Below are 17300 nucleotides of genomic sequence, written 5' to 3' on the forward strand. Positions count from 1 at the left end.
GACCCCCAGTCACCAGGAGCTCATCTGCACAGCCATCCACGCACCTATCCGTGGGCCTGTTCACGACCTCACCTCGGTGTCAGAGGCCCACCCAGGTGCACCAGCACTCCTCACCTCCCCCACCTCGAAGCTCCACAGGGCCCAATATTCCTCCGGAGGGGGTGGGGAGGGGAACGTCACCCAGGCAGCCCGGTCCCTGCGGGCACTGTTCAGTCTTCGGGCCTCCTCGCGCCCCCAGGAAGTTGCAGCCGGCCTCTTGTAGATTCAGACGCCAGGGTCCGCAGCAGTCAGCCAGCTGGCCGCACACCGCCACCGCTTACCTGCACTCCCCCGCCGGGGTCCGCACTCTGTCCCGCCTTCTGGCAGGGGAACACCGCGACCTCCGGGGCCCCCCTCAGTCGCGGCGGCGTGCCTCACCAATTCAGCAGCACGGAGGTCGCCATCTTCTGGTTTCGGGGTCCGCCGCGGGCCGCGGGGATTTCGTCAGTTGCAGGCAATGTTTTAATTGCAGCTCCGGCACCGTGGAGGTCAGGGGGGGCTCCCCACCACAGGATCAAGATCGGAGGCACCACTGCGCCAGGATTATAGAGGATTTTGTACCATTGGGGCAGGGGCTGTACAAAAACACGTCTAGCCGGCCATTTTGTTAGGCCACGCCCCCCTTCCATGGCAACAAATGGATAAAGAAAATCTAAAAAAGGGCCTTCATTCATTACATAAAGAAACAGGGAAATGGATTAAAGCATTTGAAAATGCAACTGCTACGATACCTTTAGCTATTGGGAGATGTAAAGAGCCTGTTAAGCTCCTTAGTAGGGGATGAGGTGGACAGTATAAGTGCAGAGATACAAGGAGTAACTATTACTAAGGGAAACCATGATGGGTTTGCTTTTGGAGTGGTGCGCTCTAGGGTGTGGACTGAATTAAGGAACAGGTACCCAGAGCAACTAGACATTAGGGCATTGGTGACAGAAACTATATCATACTACTTAGTGATGATGAAGAAAAAGTGGGAAGCAGATGTAGGACTTGTAGACGTTGGTTGTAGTTGTAGATTATTCTACAATGTTTTAAAACCTGGGCTACCCAGAGACATTCAAGACTATTTAGATCAGGTTGTGGCCTTAGACGTAAAACCGTGGGCAGAAATACAAGCACATATTATACATTTTTGCTAAAAAAAAAAGGAAGGAAAGAAAAAATAAAGACCTAAGTGACAGAGCCCCAGCCAAACTGGTGACACAAAAAAATACAGAAAAATGAGAAGGAAAAGACAGGGAAAGAAATGATTGTGCAGGTTCCTGTAGCGAACAGAGAGCAAGGAAGGGGTCTAAGAGAGGGGAGACAGATGCCAGTAAGGAGAAATTTTAAATGCCTTTACTGCAGTGAAATTGGGCATTTTATTGCTGTATGCCACTTAAAGAAGAGTGATGAAGAGCAGGGAGTGATATGTCAACACGTCAGGGCCTACGCCTCAATGTGGTCCCTACCAGTATGTCCCCTCTCAACAAGAAATAACTCCACTACCACAGTTTTATATGCCACAACACCAAATTACTATTGTACCTGTCCAAGGGATGCCAGCACCTGTAATACAGATTGGAGGCGAGCCTCAGATGCAGACTACTGCAGTGGTGAGCACAGTGAGTCAAGGACAAGGGGGAGTGATAGTTCAAGATGGAAACTCATTTTTCAGTTTCAAAAGATAAGTTTATTGAAAACATGTCAAAAAGGAAACCTCAAAGTATCAAGGAACAGAACATCAAAAATAAAAAAATTGGGATAAGTATCATTAATAGCATATAGGCAGGTAATCATACAAGAAAAGAAAATACTTGGCAGGAATAAAGGGTAAAAACAGGCTCAAAGATGGAAACCCATTTTAACATGCAGTTTGATGCAACGCACCAGGGAATCCCAGATTTTCTGTGGTAGCTAGGACTCTAGACCCAGAGGAAGAACCAATGGTAGAAATTATCATAATGGGAAGGAGATACACTTTCTTGGTCGATACGGGGGCAACAGAATCTTGCCTCTCAGAAGGAAATGTTCCATTGTCCTCTGCCACCAGGGATACACAGGGCTTCTCTGGTGAAGAACGCGGATTCCGTACAAGACATTTGTGCCTATAGAGGTGGCAGGAGTGCAAATGCAGGAGTGTCTCCTTTATTCCCCAAACTCACCGGCAAATTTAATAGGAAGGGATATTATGTCTAAATTAAACATGACTAGTAGGTTTTCCTCTGATGGGTCCATGACTTGTGAAATACTAGGTCAAGCGAAAAATGGGATACATCTGCTAAGAATACCAGAGAAAAATGTGGTTGGAAGGGCAGCACCAATGCATTGAAAATTGCTGGCAGATGCAGTACTTAAGGTTCTGAAGACTAAGGAAATATCTTTAGGGAGATGGATAGAATTGACACCTAGAATAATTTTCCGGAAGCAAGTTAGTGATGACGAACTGAGACAGGTGAATATCCTTTACCTTGAGTGCATGGAAATAACCAGCAGGTGGCGTGCCCTGGTGGCATCAGATAATGATGGAGGAATTTGAAAGGTCCTGATTTTTCTTATGCTTCGTCTGAGACCACGGGACATTTCTGACTCAGAACTCTTTTCTGACGAACCCACCAGTACCGAGATAGTTTACACACACAGTGCACCCTTGTTAGTGCGTGTTAACCATGCACAGACCATGTTACTAGTTGTGCTATCCCCCCTCCCATGATATTGAAGAGCTTGCAGCGCTCTCGCCTTGTCTCTAGTCATCAGCTCCAGATGAGGTAGGACTGATACTATCTGCAGAACCATTTAAGATCAAGTTGAAGTAAGGTACACAATTGCCCCATGTAAAACAGTATCCACTGTCCAAAGATGCAAAAGAACGTATTAGATGGACAATACAAAGACTAAAGTATCAGGGAGTCCTGTATTCCTGTGCATCACCTTGTAACACCGCAATGTATCCTCTAAAAAAAGCTACAGGTAATACTTGGAGGATGGTACAGGATCTTCGCCTCCTTATGCCATAGTATTAGCAGAGGGCCCCATAATGCCAGACCCATGTGTGATATTGACTAATATACCAAGTGACAGCACATGGTTTTCTGTGGTGGATCTCAAAAATGCTTATTTTTGCATACCTTTACAACCTGACAGTCACTATTTGACTGCCTTCAGTTTTGATGGTGAACAACTGGTGTACTCTAGACTCCCACACTGCTATTGTGAGTCTCCATCTGTGTTCAATAGAGTGTTAGACGATTTGTTAAATTTCCAGTCAGACAGTACAGCCTTGCAATATGTAGGTGATCTACTAATATGTAGTAAGACAGAATATTAATGTGTTTTGGATACTGCCAATCTCTTAAGTCTACTTGCTACCAAGGGATGCAAAGTGGACAGGAATAAATTACTGTTTGTACAACCGGAAGTGCTGTATTTGGGCCAAGTGTTGTCTGCAGAAGACACAAATATAGCAGGTTCTATAATACAAACTACACATGATTACCCTCAGCCCAAGAGAGTGAAATACATGAAACATGTTTAGGTCTTTGTAATTTTGTTTGCCAGTGGGTATTTGATTATGCTACCATCATTCAACCACTATTATATGCAATGAAGCTAAAACTGACAACACAGACATACAGTGGACTGATACAGTGTAAGTGCATTTCAGACAATGAAAAAAAGCAATTGCTTCAGCCCCAGTGCTAGCAAATCCTGACTATACAAAGAATTTTTTTCTGTTCTCTACTGCCAAAGGGGATTCCACAATATCAGTCCTTACTCAAAATACCCGAAGGGTCACAAACTCATCGCCTACTTTAGTGGACTATTAGATCCAGTATTAAAAGGTCACTTTCCTCGTGCCCGAGGACTTGAGGCAGCAGCTATTTGCTGCAGAAAATAGTACTATTACGGTAGGATGCCCAGTAACGCTGCACGTGAAGCACTCTCCATTTGCTGTACTACAGAAAAGTAAAAGTACACTGACCACTCAAAGAGCAACATGTTATGAAGTAATACTGTCAAACCTTCTATCCTTACTTCATTGAGCGAGTACACTCAAGTACAGTCTTATATATTGTACAGTCTTATATAGCGCTCGACTTACCCTGGAGCATCTCGGCGCTTGCCTTGGGAACCCGTCCTGGCTTTTCCCTGTGAGATAACCCGTACTGGGCATCCCCAAGGTGAAAGCCAGGCATCCCGCCGCGGGGGGGGGCGTTGTGGAGATTAAGCAAGCTAATGCCCAGAGTTGCAGAGTGTGAACCCATGATTCGAGTGGGCACCGAAGCGCGAATTATCGAGTCTGTGGACATTTGGGCTCAAGACCCTGCCGCGCCGGGAATTGAACCCTGGTCCCGGGTCTGACCTCTGCTTCTGGGTCTGCCTCCTCTAACCAGTGAGCCATACTTCTCCACAAGTCAACCCTGCAACTTTTTTAGTACACCCACTATTGCCCACTGATCATGGCTGTAGTGTAACACTGAAAGAGGACGATCACCTGGCACATGAGGACCCCTTGCCTGATGGCCGACCATTGTTTATTGATGGTTCCTCATGGATAGACCAGGATCCAGGCAAAGGGCATACAGGTGCAGCTGTTATTAAGGCTATTGGTTCACCTACTGATTATACCTTACACATATTGCACCTCTTACCCTTGACATCCCAAGACTCAGCCCAAGTGGCTGAGTTAAAAGCATTGATAACAGCCGTATAGGCTTGTCAGGGTCAGCCAGGATTGATATACACGGATTCAGCATATTGTAGCTTCCACAGTTCACTCAGGACTGAAGAGATGGGAACGAATGGGATTTCCCAAATCTTATGGGATACTAGTAGCACACCGACATCTCTTAGCTGACCTTATTGATAAATTACGGATACCATGTCAAGTAGCAGTGGTTAAATGCCAGGCACATACAAAAGGAACAGAATTGGTGTCTAAGGGAAATTAAGGTGCTGATAAAGCAGCGAAGGAAGCTAGTTTATATGCAATGAAAACATGCAGTATGCACACGTTTGATGCAGGTGATGAAGTTGAAATAAAACACTCGGAGAATATTTCTACAGAGGCATTATTAGACATTCAAAATTCAGCATCACAACATGAGAAAGATCTCTGGAAATCAAGGGTTTGGGGTGACTGGATTTCCAGATCTCCTCTATAGATCAGCAACTTCAGGTAAAGTTATAAAGCTGCAGTCTCTACTTATAACAGCCCTTTGACAACTAAATTCACCAACACACAATTCTAAAAGAGTATTGATGGATGAATTAAAAAAAAATACTGGTTTAGCCCTAATCTAGGACCATTCCAAGACTAATAGGTCTGGTCATGGCGTTACACATAGACTTTGTAGCCATGATACAAAAATGTAATGGATAAAGGTACTTGTTAGAAGTGGTGTGTCCATTTTCACAATGGATTGAAGCGGGACCTTGCAGCAGGTGTGATGCTGACCAGGAAGCTAATTTCCTGGTAAGATAGGTCATACCAAGATAGGGGGTTCCAGCTGCAATACACAGCGATAATGGCAAACACTTTGCTAACACAGTCTTTCAGCAAATTACTAACTACCAGGAGTGGAACACCAGTTTACCTCAGTTAACCACCCAGAGTGTAACAGAATACTTGGGGGGGATGAAAGAAAGTAAAGTGTCAAAACTTTGTGAGACATTAAAAAAAGAATTGGCTTTACTGCCTTTCCCTTGCTCAGTATGCATTGAGAAATACCCCTTTAAAGGATCATCATGTGAGCCCTCACCAAGTCATAACAGGTAGGCATTCTAATTTTTCTTTTGAACAAAACCAAAGGATTTGTTCTGATACTAATTCAGAAAGTGTTTAGCAAGAAATAAATTCATACATGGCTGCCTTAACAAAAGATGTATGGTTTATTCTAAACAGGTTCAGCTGCAATAGGTCGACAGTATTACACCAGCCCTGCCTTTGTCTTCAGCAATAAGCATCTGTGCCTGGGTCTTCGTGCAAAATGTTGTGGGGAAATGGATGGACCCCAAGTTTCTAGGCCCTTACCAAGTAACTGAGCACGCCAACAGCGGTAAAAGTGGAGGGGATGCGGAACTGGGTGAACGTAACAGACTTCATTCCATTTTCGGCCTCACTACAGAAAACAGGGAAGGAGGCAATGGTCCAAGAGTAAATGAGACAATGAAGCGACAGTTAAATTATATTTTTCGTATTATAATAATGAGTTCAGTAGTTATGATTATTACTCTGATAATTTGCTAATGCATTACATAGATGCAAAAGAATCCACCCGTAGGAAAGAAATATTACACTTTTGCAGAACTGTTTTTAATGAAACAGATGAATATTCTTTGCATGAATCTTTACATGGTAATATGTGGTATAAACATATGCATAATATAGGTACTAATGCACAAAATGATAGTTATGTATGTTCTCTTATTCCGCCATGCCACTGAAATGCCACCTTTTGTGTATCCTAAAGAAATGCCTGTTAACATTACAAACTGTTTATTACATCTTTTCTTGGGTGGGATAAAAGCACAGTTACAGCCAACTCATGTTAGTCCTGTGACTGCCCGAGTTAATACAACTAGATTTGATACAACCCCTAAAATTTCCCAAATTCTGACAGATAAAAGAGAGATCATGAAAGAGATATCTAGAATGAAGGAAGCAGAGCAGACATATAGTTATGGAAATTGGGAAGAAGCGGTATTGGAACAAAGTATTCTTGTAGTATATTATTGCAGTTAATATTCTACCAAACCACTGCCCCCAGATTGTGCAACCAGGCCAGTATTAAGTATTGAAGCATCAGTATTTGCCAATAATAAATGGTTTACTGGAGCTAAGTGCACATGTAGGGCCATATCTTAATCAGGGCTCGACAAATCCACTCGCCCGCTCGCATTTGCGAGGGAGAATGGATGAGGACGAGCTATTTTTAGCTCCTACTCGCCCTTTCTGGCGAGTAGGAAACAAACTAACTTTTTTCCTCTGCCTTTGAAAACGGAGCAAAAGTGACAAGATAACAAGATTTAAAGGCATTTTTATTGCTCACAAAGGAACTAAGCAATAAAGATGCCTTTAAATCTTGTTAACTTGTCACTTTTGCTCTATTTTCAAAGACAGAGGTCAAGTAGGTTGCAGTTGGGTCGAGGGGATTTTCCAAGTTACTAGACCTGCAGGACTAGTACAATTTTTCAGATTTGTCGAGCCCTGTTAATGGAATGGCACATTGAGATTTGAAGATGTAAAAGGATCATGTCTGCAAGCATGGAATGAAAACATATAGAGATACACATGGACTAGAACTGAAGGTCATCCTAAGCTAGCTGTGAAATTAATTTGATTCTCTGCGTGCTTTCAGCAAAATGGGATTGTTAAAGTGGGATGGAATGTGGGGTGGGACCACAGCATCCTCCTGCATCGGCTTAAGGAGACTGGCATTGGCGGTCAGGCGCTGCAATGGTTCCGCTCCTTTTTAGATGACCACTCCTTCTGTGTTGCCATCCCTCCCTTCAAGTCCAATTACCAACCGCTGGCCATGGGGGTTCCGCACGGGTCCTCGCTGAGTCCCACGATGTTCAACCTTTACGTGAGACCGCTGGCTGATGTCGCTAGGCAGTGGGGCCTAACTTTGGTCTCATATGCCGACGACACACAGCTGGCGGTTACTCTCAGCGGGGATGCGGAGATTGAGGCCCCCAGGTTTCAGTCTGGACTGAAGGCGGTGGCTAGCTGGCTGAGCTAAATGCCACAAAAATGGAGGTGATGGTCGTCGGTAAGGGAGTGGAGCTGTGGGGTGACCAATGGTGGCCCTCAGAGATAGGACCTACTCCGATCCCGGTATCGGAGGTGAAAAACCTGGGGGTATGGCTGGATGCGGGCCTCTGCTTTGTAGGGCACACTAAAAAAACTGCGGCCTGTTGTTTTGGACTCCTAAGGGGCTTGAGACCTGTTCTCAAGTTCTTTGACGCCCCAACCAGGCAGCTGGTGATCCAGGCTACTATCATCTCTCGCCTGGACTATGCCAGCTCTCTCCTGGCTGGGGCTAACCAGGCCGAGCTAACCCGCTTGCAACGGGTTCAGAATGCTGCGGCGAGGGCGATTGTTGGCCTGCCCAGATTCAGCTCGGTGGCAGGTGTCCTTCGCTCCCTACATTGGCTTCCTGTTAGGAAGCGCATCCTCTTTAAGGTTCTTTGTCTTGCCTTTAAGATCTTGAGAGGTATTGGCCCGGAAATCTTATCGAGCTGTCTTTCCTTTTATGTTCCCACCCGTAGCCTCCGTTCCCAGGGTTTGGCCCTTGCGGTGGTCCCCAGATTTATGCTGTGTCGCATGGGAGGCCGCTCGTTTAGGGTAATGGCCGCGTCAGCATGGAACTCCCTGCCTGTTGAAATCCGTCTGATGAAGGACCTCTTGACCTTCCGGAGGGCTATAAAAACCTTCTTGTTTTAGCTGTTTTGTTTTTATTCTCCTGTTGTGTTATGTTCTACCTTGTCTCTGCGCCGGGACGCTCCTTGGCTGGAGTATCTGTGCGCATAATAAATTATCGTAACATAACATAACATAACAAATTGCGGCTCAACTATATACAATGCTGATATGCAGGGAGGTACCTCTAGCCTTATTGATTTATTCTGGCAGTGTGGCTCTCGAATATACACTCAAATACCCCCGACTGGAGTGGAATCTGCTCCCTGGTGACTCTGCACACCCCATCTATGGTAATACCAGCACAAAAATAAAAGATTTGCATTTGCATTCTATGAGTAAAGCATCAACATAGCTGCATCATCACAGAAGAAAAAGAACGGCTGAGTACTTTGGAACTTCAGTGAGGCAGGATGTGCCCAAAGAGCGTATGCTGTTAAATGACTCCCAAACCTTTTTGGGGAGTCTGTTAACCATGCATCAAATAAAAGTAACTGCTCGCTGGGTGCAAATTACACTGTGGGAATTGATGAAGACCATTATTGCGACACAAGAGGACTTTACTGCCATTAAAGAGGAATGCAATCACTAAGACTTATGGTAATAGACCATCGATATATTGGACTTGATGACAGCGATCAAAGGAGTGGTGTGCAAGAAGATTGGTTGCACAAGCTGCACTTTTATAACACCAAATGATGAAAATGAAGGAAACCTGACCAAGGCCATAATTACTTTGCATAACGTGCATACACAAATGAAGAAAGAGGGAGATGCTCCAGATGACTGGTTCACTGGCTGGTAACTATGGGACTCATTAGGATGGCGGACGGACCTGCGTCCGTCCGCCACCCCGAGGTGGAGGGACCGTCCGCAGGGGCAGCGGCGGTCCCTCAGGTGCAATTAGGATGTGACCGCCACCCTGGCGGTCACATCCTGTATCTTTAACCTTGCGGCGGGTGCTGCTTGAAGCAGCACCCTCCGCAAGGTTAAAAATGCATGTTTTACATTTACATGCACAAAGCGGCAAGCACTGCGCGGTGCCTGCCACTTTGTGCATATAAATGCTGGGGGGTACCATGTGCACCCTCATCCCCCGACAGCCTGGGGGCCCGCAACGGGCCCCCAAACACCAAAGACCACATGCTTTTCCACGGCGGGAAAGCAGCCGTGGAAAAGTATGTTTCAATGCACATCCTAATTTGGCTGACTTTGTCTTGCAGACACCTCCACCAAATAGCCCTACACACCCCGCGGATCAGCGGCGGACGGGCCTGCCATCCGCCGCTGGTCCCACCGCAATCCCACCGCCATCCTTATATGGCGGTGGGTGTGGTCTGTGGCCGCGGCGGTGAATCCGCATCCTCCACGCCGGGGGTGGCTTCCGCCGGCCCGGAGGATGCGGATTCACCGGCATCCTAAACGGCCCCTAAGTGTTGTCCTGGATGTCAGGGTTGTCTAAGGCCTTTTTGCCTATAATAGTTCTGTTGCTATTGATGTGCCTAGTATTTCAGAATATTTTAGCATGTTGCAAGAGGGTTACAGCTAAGGTGGGAGGTATGTTTCCTATAATAAGAAATAAAGAGATGCAAAATATAGAAGTTGGAGAAATGTACAGGGATAGTGAAGAAGTAGTCGAAGAATTGACTAAAGAGGGGAATTAAAGGAATCAAAACCATAATTTAGCTTTAGGCTCTAATCGCTCAGTTTACTATTCTGTTTTACCTGTCTCTCACCCAGAAACTGAGAAGCATTATTATCGTGTAAAAAAGGACATTTTGTATGGGGCTGTTTAAATGTGTGGTTAACATGCAAGTATAAGCTGTACATTTATCTGGTAAATAATCTACAGTCTGCTTTGAAAAAAGTCTAAATGTGGTCTGACTTTCTGTCCTCACATTGCGTGTTTTTGGGAACCCTCGTGACTTGGATATTTTGCAGGATATTCAGAGCAGCAGAGGATGTTCCAAACTTTGATTAGTATAAGTAACATGACTGCTAGAGTCAAGAAAACAGGAAAGCTGTGCTCTGGGAAATGTGTGCCGACTGGATGGGAGAGAACTGAAAAGCAGGAAGCTTTTTCTTTTGCTATTATATTGAATTTATGGCTGTTTGCCAAAAATAGTATTAGAAGAATGGACTTGCAGCGTGTGTAATTTGAGAGGGACTTGGGCTTCTTTATGGTGCAGTCACTCTCCCAGCGGTTTCATTTTGTGAATAGATATTAAACGTGCTTGTCCTAGCTTTGTTGCAGATGTGGTGATTAATGATTTTAGCTACATAAAGGATCTTTCCCGACAGGGCCATCACCTGAAACCTCACCTAACACCTGGAAAGAAACAACCTGCTAGACACCTCCTTATCTGGTTTCTGGGCTAACCACAATACAGAGACCACCCTGATTGCGGCCATGGACAACACCCATACCCTACTCAACAGAGAAGAATCGTCAGCCCTGATCCTTCTTGTCCTTCGACACCGTATCCCACCATACACTCATCAAGAGACTGCACCAGATCGGAATCAAGGGAGACGCACTCAGATGGATTGCATCATTCCTCTGAGGATGCATGCACAGAATTCACCTACCACCCTTGAGCTCAGACCCTACGAGTACCATCTGCAGCATCCCTCAAGGCTTATCCCTCACCCCCACCCTCTTCAACACCTAAATGACACCTCTAGCTGATACTGTCAAAACCCATATCAACAGTATATCCTATGCCAACGCCATCCAGCTCATCCTCATGCTCTCAGCGGACCTCACCACCAACAAGACCAATGTCCACAAATGCATGAAGAACAATGCATCCTGAATGAAGGACAACTGCCTAAAGCTCAACACAGCCAAAACTGAAGGTTGATCTTTGGCAACCATGCCTCCTTCTGGAACGACACCTGGTGACCTGCTGCAACATAGGCATCATCCTGGACGCCAAATTCACCAAGAAGAGACAGATCAACACAGTCTCCTCTGCTTGTTTCCACACTCTGTAGACTCTGAAAAATCTTCAAATGGCTCCCCATAAACAAGAGAAAAACGATCACACAAGCACTAATTACCAGCCGTCTGGATGTCGGTAACGCACTGTACACAGGAACTACCACCGATCTTATGAGAAGGCTCCAGACGATACACAATTTAGAAGCAAGATTGATTCTCAACCTGCCCAAACAAACCCACATGACGCAACACTTGAGGAACCTCCACTGGCTCCCTGTCCAGAAAATATGCCAACTCAAATGCCTACAATGACCTTCACAGCCAAGGTCCAGCATACACGAACCACAGCCTGAACTTCCACCAACTATCCAGAAACCTTCGCTCTGCCTCCCTCACCCAGGCATCCACCATAGCCACAGCAAAGGCCGCTCCTTCTCCTATCTCGCTGCCATGTCTTGGGACACCCTCCCTCTCCACCTCAGAACATCACCCTCAATGACTCAAGAACTCAATGATTCAAGACCTGGCTCTTCGACTAAGTCCAGCAACACAGCGCCTGGATATCCTCATGGGTAATAAGCCATGCTCTACATGTACTGATTGATTGACCCACTACTTGAGGCAGGTCCTCACCAGCTCACACTGCCACTGGTCACCTACCTTCTCCCATGGCTGCCAGGCTGCTCCTGAATGAAATCAACCTCGCCAGCCAGCCAGCCAGCCAGCCAGCCTGTCTGTCTTGTTAGCCTACCCCTGTACCTGTGCCTTAGGCTCAGCCCCAGAGGTTCCTGGGCCCTAGGCTCAGGGACCACTGCCTTACTGTTCTTTTTTCCGCTTTCTCCCGCACCATTTTCGTCTGTTACTGTTAATCACAGCACACTTCATCAGGGCTGATTCCATGCTTTCTATGGCTGGTGTGGGTTTTGAGTAATGTAAATAACCTAGAGCAACTTCAAAATATAAAATTCTCAGAACATATCAAAATAAACAATAGTGACACTAATGATTAGAAAAATACAAAAATAATGTATTCAGACTTCATGATTATTGTAATAAATAAAAAACGCATAATAAATCTACTCCTACAGAGACCGACATTTGTGCAACATCCTAACTACACTCATTCATCACACATTCATACTATACTCTATTAATCATATTGATATACATGATCTATTTGAGAAGCAGTGTGGATCACAATTTAAATTGCAAATGATGTAGCGAAACATTTCAGTGAATACATGATTATTAAGGTGGTTTCCAATATAGCTCTATGCGCATTTCGGCAGACCACTGCCTTTATCAGGAGTTCCACCACCGAATGTTGTGCTCAGAGTATTGAGAAATATCCGCAGAGAGAGATGTAAAATAATGAATATGGTGCTATGCAGTCACACTCTGCACAAAAAAACGTAGATGACGAATATCTTAACACAAATTAAAGCCAGCAATAGCCAATTTGCGTCTTAAGTTGTCATATAAGAATAAAATATTTGGTGTCTGCTACAAACCTTCATATATTGGCAGACGGAAGGTAGAAGGTCCTCTCTTATCACTTCTAAAACTTTAAGCTGACTGAAGATGATCCTAGCAAAATGGACGAGCTGCCAGTCCACTACATCTCGCAGCATGTGCTGAATACGTTCTATATAAACAAGTTGTGCAGGCAGCTCTTTCTTTGATAAGCGTGTCGCCCAGATTTAGTGAACCGCTGTTTTGAGTACAGTAAATCCGAATCTGGAGAACACCAAGACACCCGATCACACTACTGGACCTATCGTGCCAAGAGATGTGTCCACTACCAGGGCTTGAAAAATCCACTTGACTGTTCGTATCTGCGAGGTAAATTTAATGAGGGCGAGCTATTTTTAGGTGTTACTCGCTCTTTCTGGCGAGTACGAAGACAAACTAACTTTTGTCCTCGATCTCTGAAAACTGAGCAAATGTGACAAGATAACAAGATTGAAAGGCATCATTATGGCTCACAAAGTGATTGAGCAATAAAGATGCCTTTAAATCTTGTTATCTTGTCACATTTGCTCCGCTTTCAGAGATTGAGGTCAAGTAGATTGCAGTTAGGTCAAGGAGATTTTTCAAAGTACTAGACCTGCAGGACTAGTACCATTTTTAGGATTTTTCGAGCCTTGACTACTGATAGAAACAATCACTAGACATAATCAAACACATAGAACTCCATACTCTACACAAATGAATGGGGCGACTCAAGATTATTGTTGCAAATTACACGGTTTTAGATTTACTGTACTCAAAACACACACCAGTCACAGATACATGGAATCAGCCCTGGTGAAGTCTGCTGTGACTGTAACAGCAATAGACTAAACGTGTTGGCAAAGGGGGAATTTTGGAATAATGGAAAACCAATAAAGAACTGTTGAAACCATAACCTCAACCTTTGGACTTGTGTGACCCTGGAGAAGCCCTCCACCGACGTTTTGATTCTTTCCAGCTGGGGAAGAATAGATGGCTCTTGCTCCTCCTGAGCACCAGATAATATTGGACATTAACAAAATGAGTGAACATTTATACTTGACCTGTGATGTACTGTAGTTGTGTGCGCTCATTCTCCCAGCCATTATCTACAGCACCAAGACCACACTGATTGCTGCCACAGACGACATCTGGACCCTACTAGACAGACGAGACTCTGCTGCCGTGATCCCTCTGGACCTCTCTGCAGCATTCAACACCATCTCCCACCACACACTAATCAAGTGACAAGACTAGATTGGAGTCAAAGAAGAAGCACTCAGATGGATGGCATCATTCCTCACGGGCACACACACAGAAACTCTGTATCCCCCTTCACCTCGCAACTCAAGAGCACCATCTGCAGCGTCCCTTAAGGTTCATCCCTCAGTGCCCCTCTCTTCAACATCTACATGATGCTGCTAGCCGACATCATCAGAACCCACATCATCATATTGTATGCTAACGACACCCAGTTTGTCCTCCCTATCTCAGCAGACAACACCACTGTGAAGAACAACTTCAGCAACTGCAGGACAAATGTTGCAACCTGGATGAGGAACAACTGCCTGAAGGTCAACATGGACAAGACTGAAGGGCTGATCTTTGGCAACATACCCTCTCTCTGGAAACGACACCTGTTGGCCTGTGGAACTCAGACCCACCCCTGCACTTAATGACCACGCCCGCAACCTTTGGCATCATCTTGGACGGCAAACTCACCATGAAACAACAGATTAACAGGGGCTCTTCGGATTGCTTCCACACGCTCTGCATGCTCCGAAGTATCTACAAATGGATTCCTAAAAGCACCAGGAAAACATACAAGCCCTAATCACCAGCCATCTCGACTATGGCAACACAATGTACGCAGCTACCACCAGCAAACGTGTGAGAATGCTCCAGATGATACAGAACTCAGCGGCCAGACTTATCCTCAACCTGTTAAAATGGACCCACATTATCCAGCACCTAAGAGCGCTCCACTGGCTCCCAACCATAAAAGATGCCAATTCAACCTACTGACATGCCTTACTCGCCCTGTGCACAGACACTGCGCACTCACCATAGCCACAGCAGAGGGTGCTCCTTCTCCCACCTCGTAGCCAAGACATGGAACACCCTCCACCTCCAAACCTATCCCACGCTGACGGACTTCAGGAAGAAGATCAAGACCTGGCTTTTCGACTAACCCATCATCTCAGCGCCTGACCCTCACAGGTGATGAGCTGCACTTTACAAGTATCATTTGATTGATTGATTTACTATCCACGTTCAACCAGTTCTTAGGGTTAGTTAGTTATGAGGGTGTAGCCATCCTTCTAGAGGTGTGGCTGAAAGCTTAATAACCGACTGTTAAGGGTGTTAACATGTTGTGGGCAGGGCTTAAGTCCCCAATAACTGATTATTCACAAAAATGAAAAAATCACCAATATTTATTAGCGATTTAGCTTCTCCTGATTTGTTTATGGTGGTGTTAGCAGCATGTGCAGTCAGCTCATCCACAGTAACATTATCAAAATGTAGCACTGCACTAGTCAATTATTTGGGGAGCTTCCCAACCACGGTGTGGTTGGTGGGCCTGACTGTTCCCAATCAGCTTTAGCTACACTGTACAGTGCACTTGTGAGTCCTTAATACCAATTCCAGATGTTTATTCAGGTTACAGGCCTACCCGGCCCACCCGACGTCAGTCAGTCATTTGAAGTAAACTCCCACCCAAAGTTATTGATACTTTACACAACCCACGATGGATGCAGCTAAAAAAAATTAGCCCATAATCCATTAGGTGTGTTTTACAAAGTAAATGATTAGAACCTTAGCCCAAACCACAGGTAATTACTGGAACTTTAGCACCATCTAGTCAACAATTATGCAGTAGCCAAACCAGTAAATTATTTGCGCTCTAGAACTATCTACAGTCAATAATTATGTAGTAGCCCACCAATTCAATGATTGGGCCTTTAGTTTCAGCCATATTGGATAATATTTAAATCTCAATAAAAGTCGGTTATTAGAACTTTAGCCCCACCCACAGTCGGGTATTGAGTTTTCTGTCATTACCACGGGTCGTTTTTGATGCTTTTGGTGCAATGTAGATCGTTTTTACTCATGTTTTAAACTTTGTCGAATCAGATAATGGGGCATTAAAAAACATCAATGTAATTAGTGGTCCTTAATGTCCAAACGCACAATTATTGGGACAATAGCATCATCCATAATCAATAGATGGTTCGTAATCAGGACCAGTAGTCAATTATTGGACATTTAGCATCCTTCACAGCAAACATATTAACCAATATCCCAACCACCAGTGAATTGTTGGGGCTTAAAGCCTGCTCATCTGCCCGCTGTTGGTGATGCAATCCTGCACACTGTGAGGTGATGGGGTACTACCACCACGGTCATCACAAACATTTAGTGGGGCTTCATCTCAGTCCTCACTGAAATGTGCGGGGTTAGCCCCTTCTACAACCCCTTAAGGGTGCATTGCTGCCTTCCAAACAGCTTTGTTTCATTGACTTCATACCAGCCCTTCCGGCTTTCAATAGATTTCCTTTTCTACAGGATAATTGACACGTCACCTTATTTCTTTATGGTATCTCCCCTGCATGCCTTTTATATCATAATAACAATAATCATGTGGGAATTTTATACACGGTTTTGTCTGTGGGCACCGACAAGAGGGTTAGTATAATCCACTTGAATGGATTTTCTTGGCAACACTGCAAGGTCGGTCGCCCCCCCCCCCCCCCGGTCTCTCTCAGCCCGGATCTCTCTCAACACTCACCTCGCTGCCGGTGCCGGGGGTCCCACGCCGACCTTCGAGGGCAAGCCGAGCAGGTGCTCAGAGCGCCACAACCACAGCAGGCGAGTCCGACCCTTCAAAGCGGGCTAGAGCGTCTCTTTCACAAACAAGCAGCAGAATGCCCCAAGCGGGCACGGAGTGCCACGCCCGCTTCCACCTGTCGCCATAGGCACCTCCCAGAGAAAGTCCTCTGGGGACCCGCAGTGGCGCGCGCTCGACGCCAGGCGCCGTGAGGCCTTCGGTTTCACACGGAAAAAGGCGACGTTGTGCGCAGTCCTGCGTTGCTAAAGACAACCACTTCCCGGGAGCAGCGGCCTACGGATCTTTACAGTAACTCACAGGCCGTGGGTTGGAAACCAGGAGCAGTGACGCAGCTACCACTGGTGCAACAGGGTCAGTGGCGCAGGGGTCCAGTCAGAGCCCTGAGGGGCTCCCGAACCCTGGTAACTACTCTATTTTACTACCCCAGGAGCAGTGAAAGAGACAATTTTCCTTTGCTTGCGCAAGTGCCACCGGATCCTTGTCACGCTACTGAATGGGAGGAGAACTGGCCGTTACTGTGCCGTAATCAGGGTTTTAAGTGGGATAAAAAGGCGTGGGGTGGCCTCCAAAAG

The 17300-nt window shown here is 45.7% G+C and overlaps 1 protein-coding gene across 1 annotated transcript in view; it reads right to left on the reverse strand.

Annotated features, from left to right (window-relative positions):
- Window positions 1-16788, reverse strand: part of GFY (golgi associated olfactory signaling regulator) — a 349649-nt gene extending 332861 nt beyond the window's left edge. The window contains exon 1 of the mRNA XM_086928672.1: window positions 16669-16788. The gene's annotated coding sequence lies outside the window, so the exon portion shown is untranslated. The remainder of the gene's footprint in view (window positions 1-16668) is intronic.
- Between the last annotated feature and the right edge of the window lie 512 nt (window positions 16789-17300).

Source organism: Lissotriton vulgaris, chromosome 7 (genome assembly GCF_964263255.1).
Source record: "Lissotriton vulgaris chromosome 7, aLisVul1.2, whole genome shotgun sequence".
Taxonomy (NCBI): domain Eukaryota; kingdom Metazoa; phylum Chordata; class Amphibia; order Caudata; family Salamandridae; genus Lissotriton; species Lissotriton vulgaris.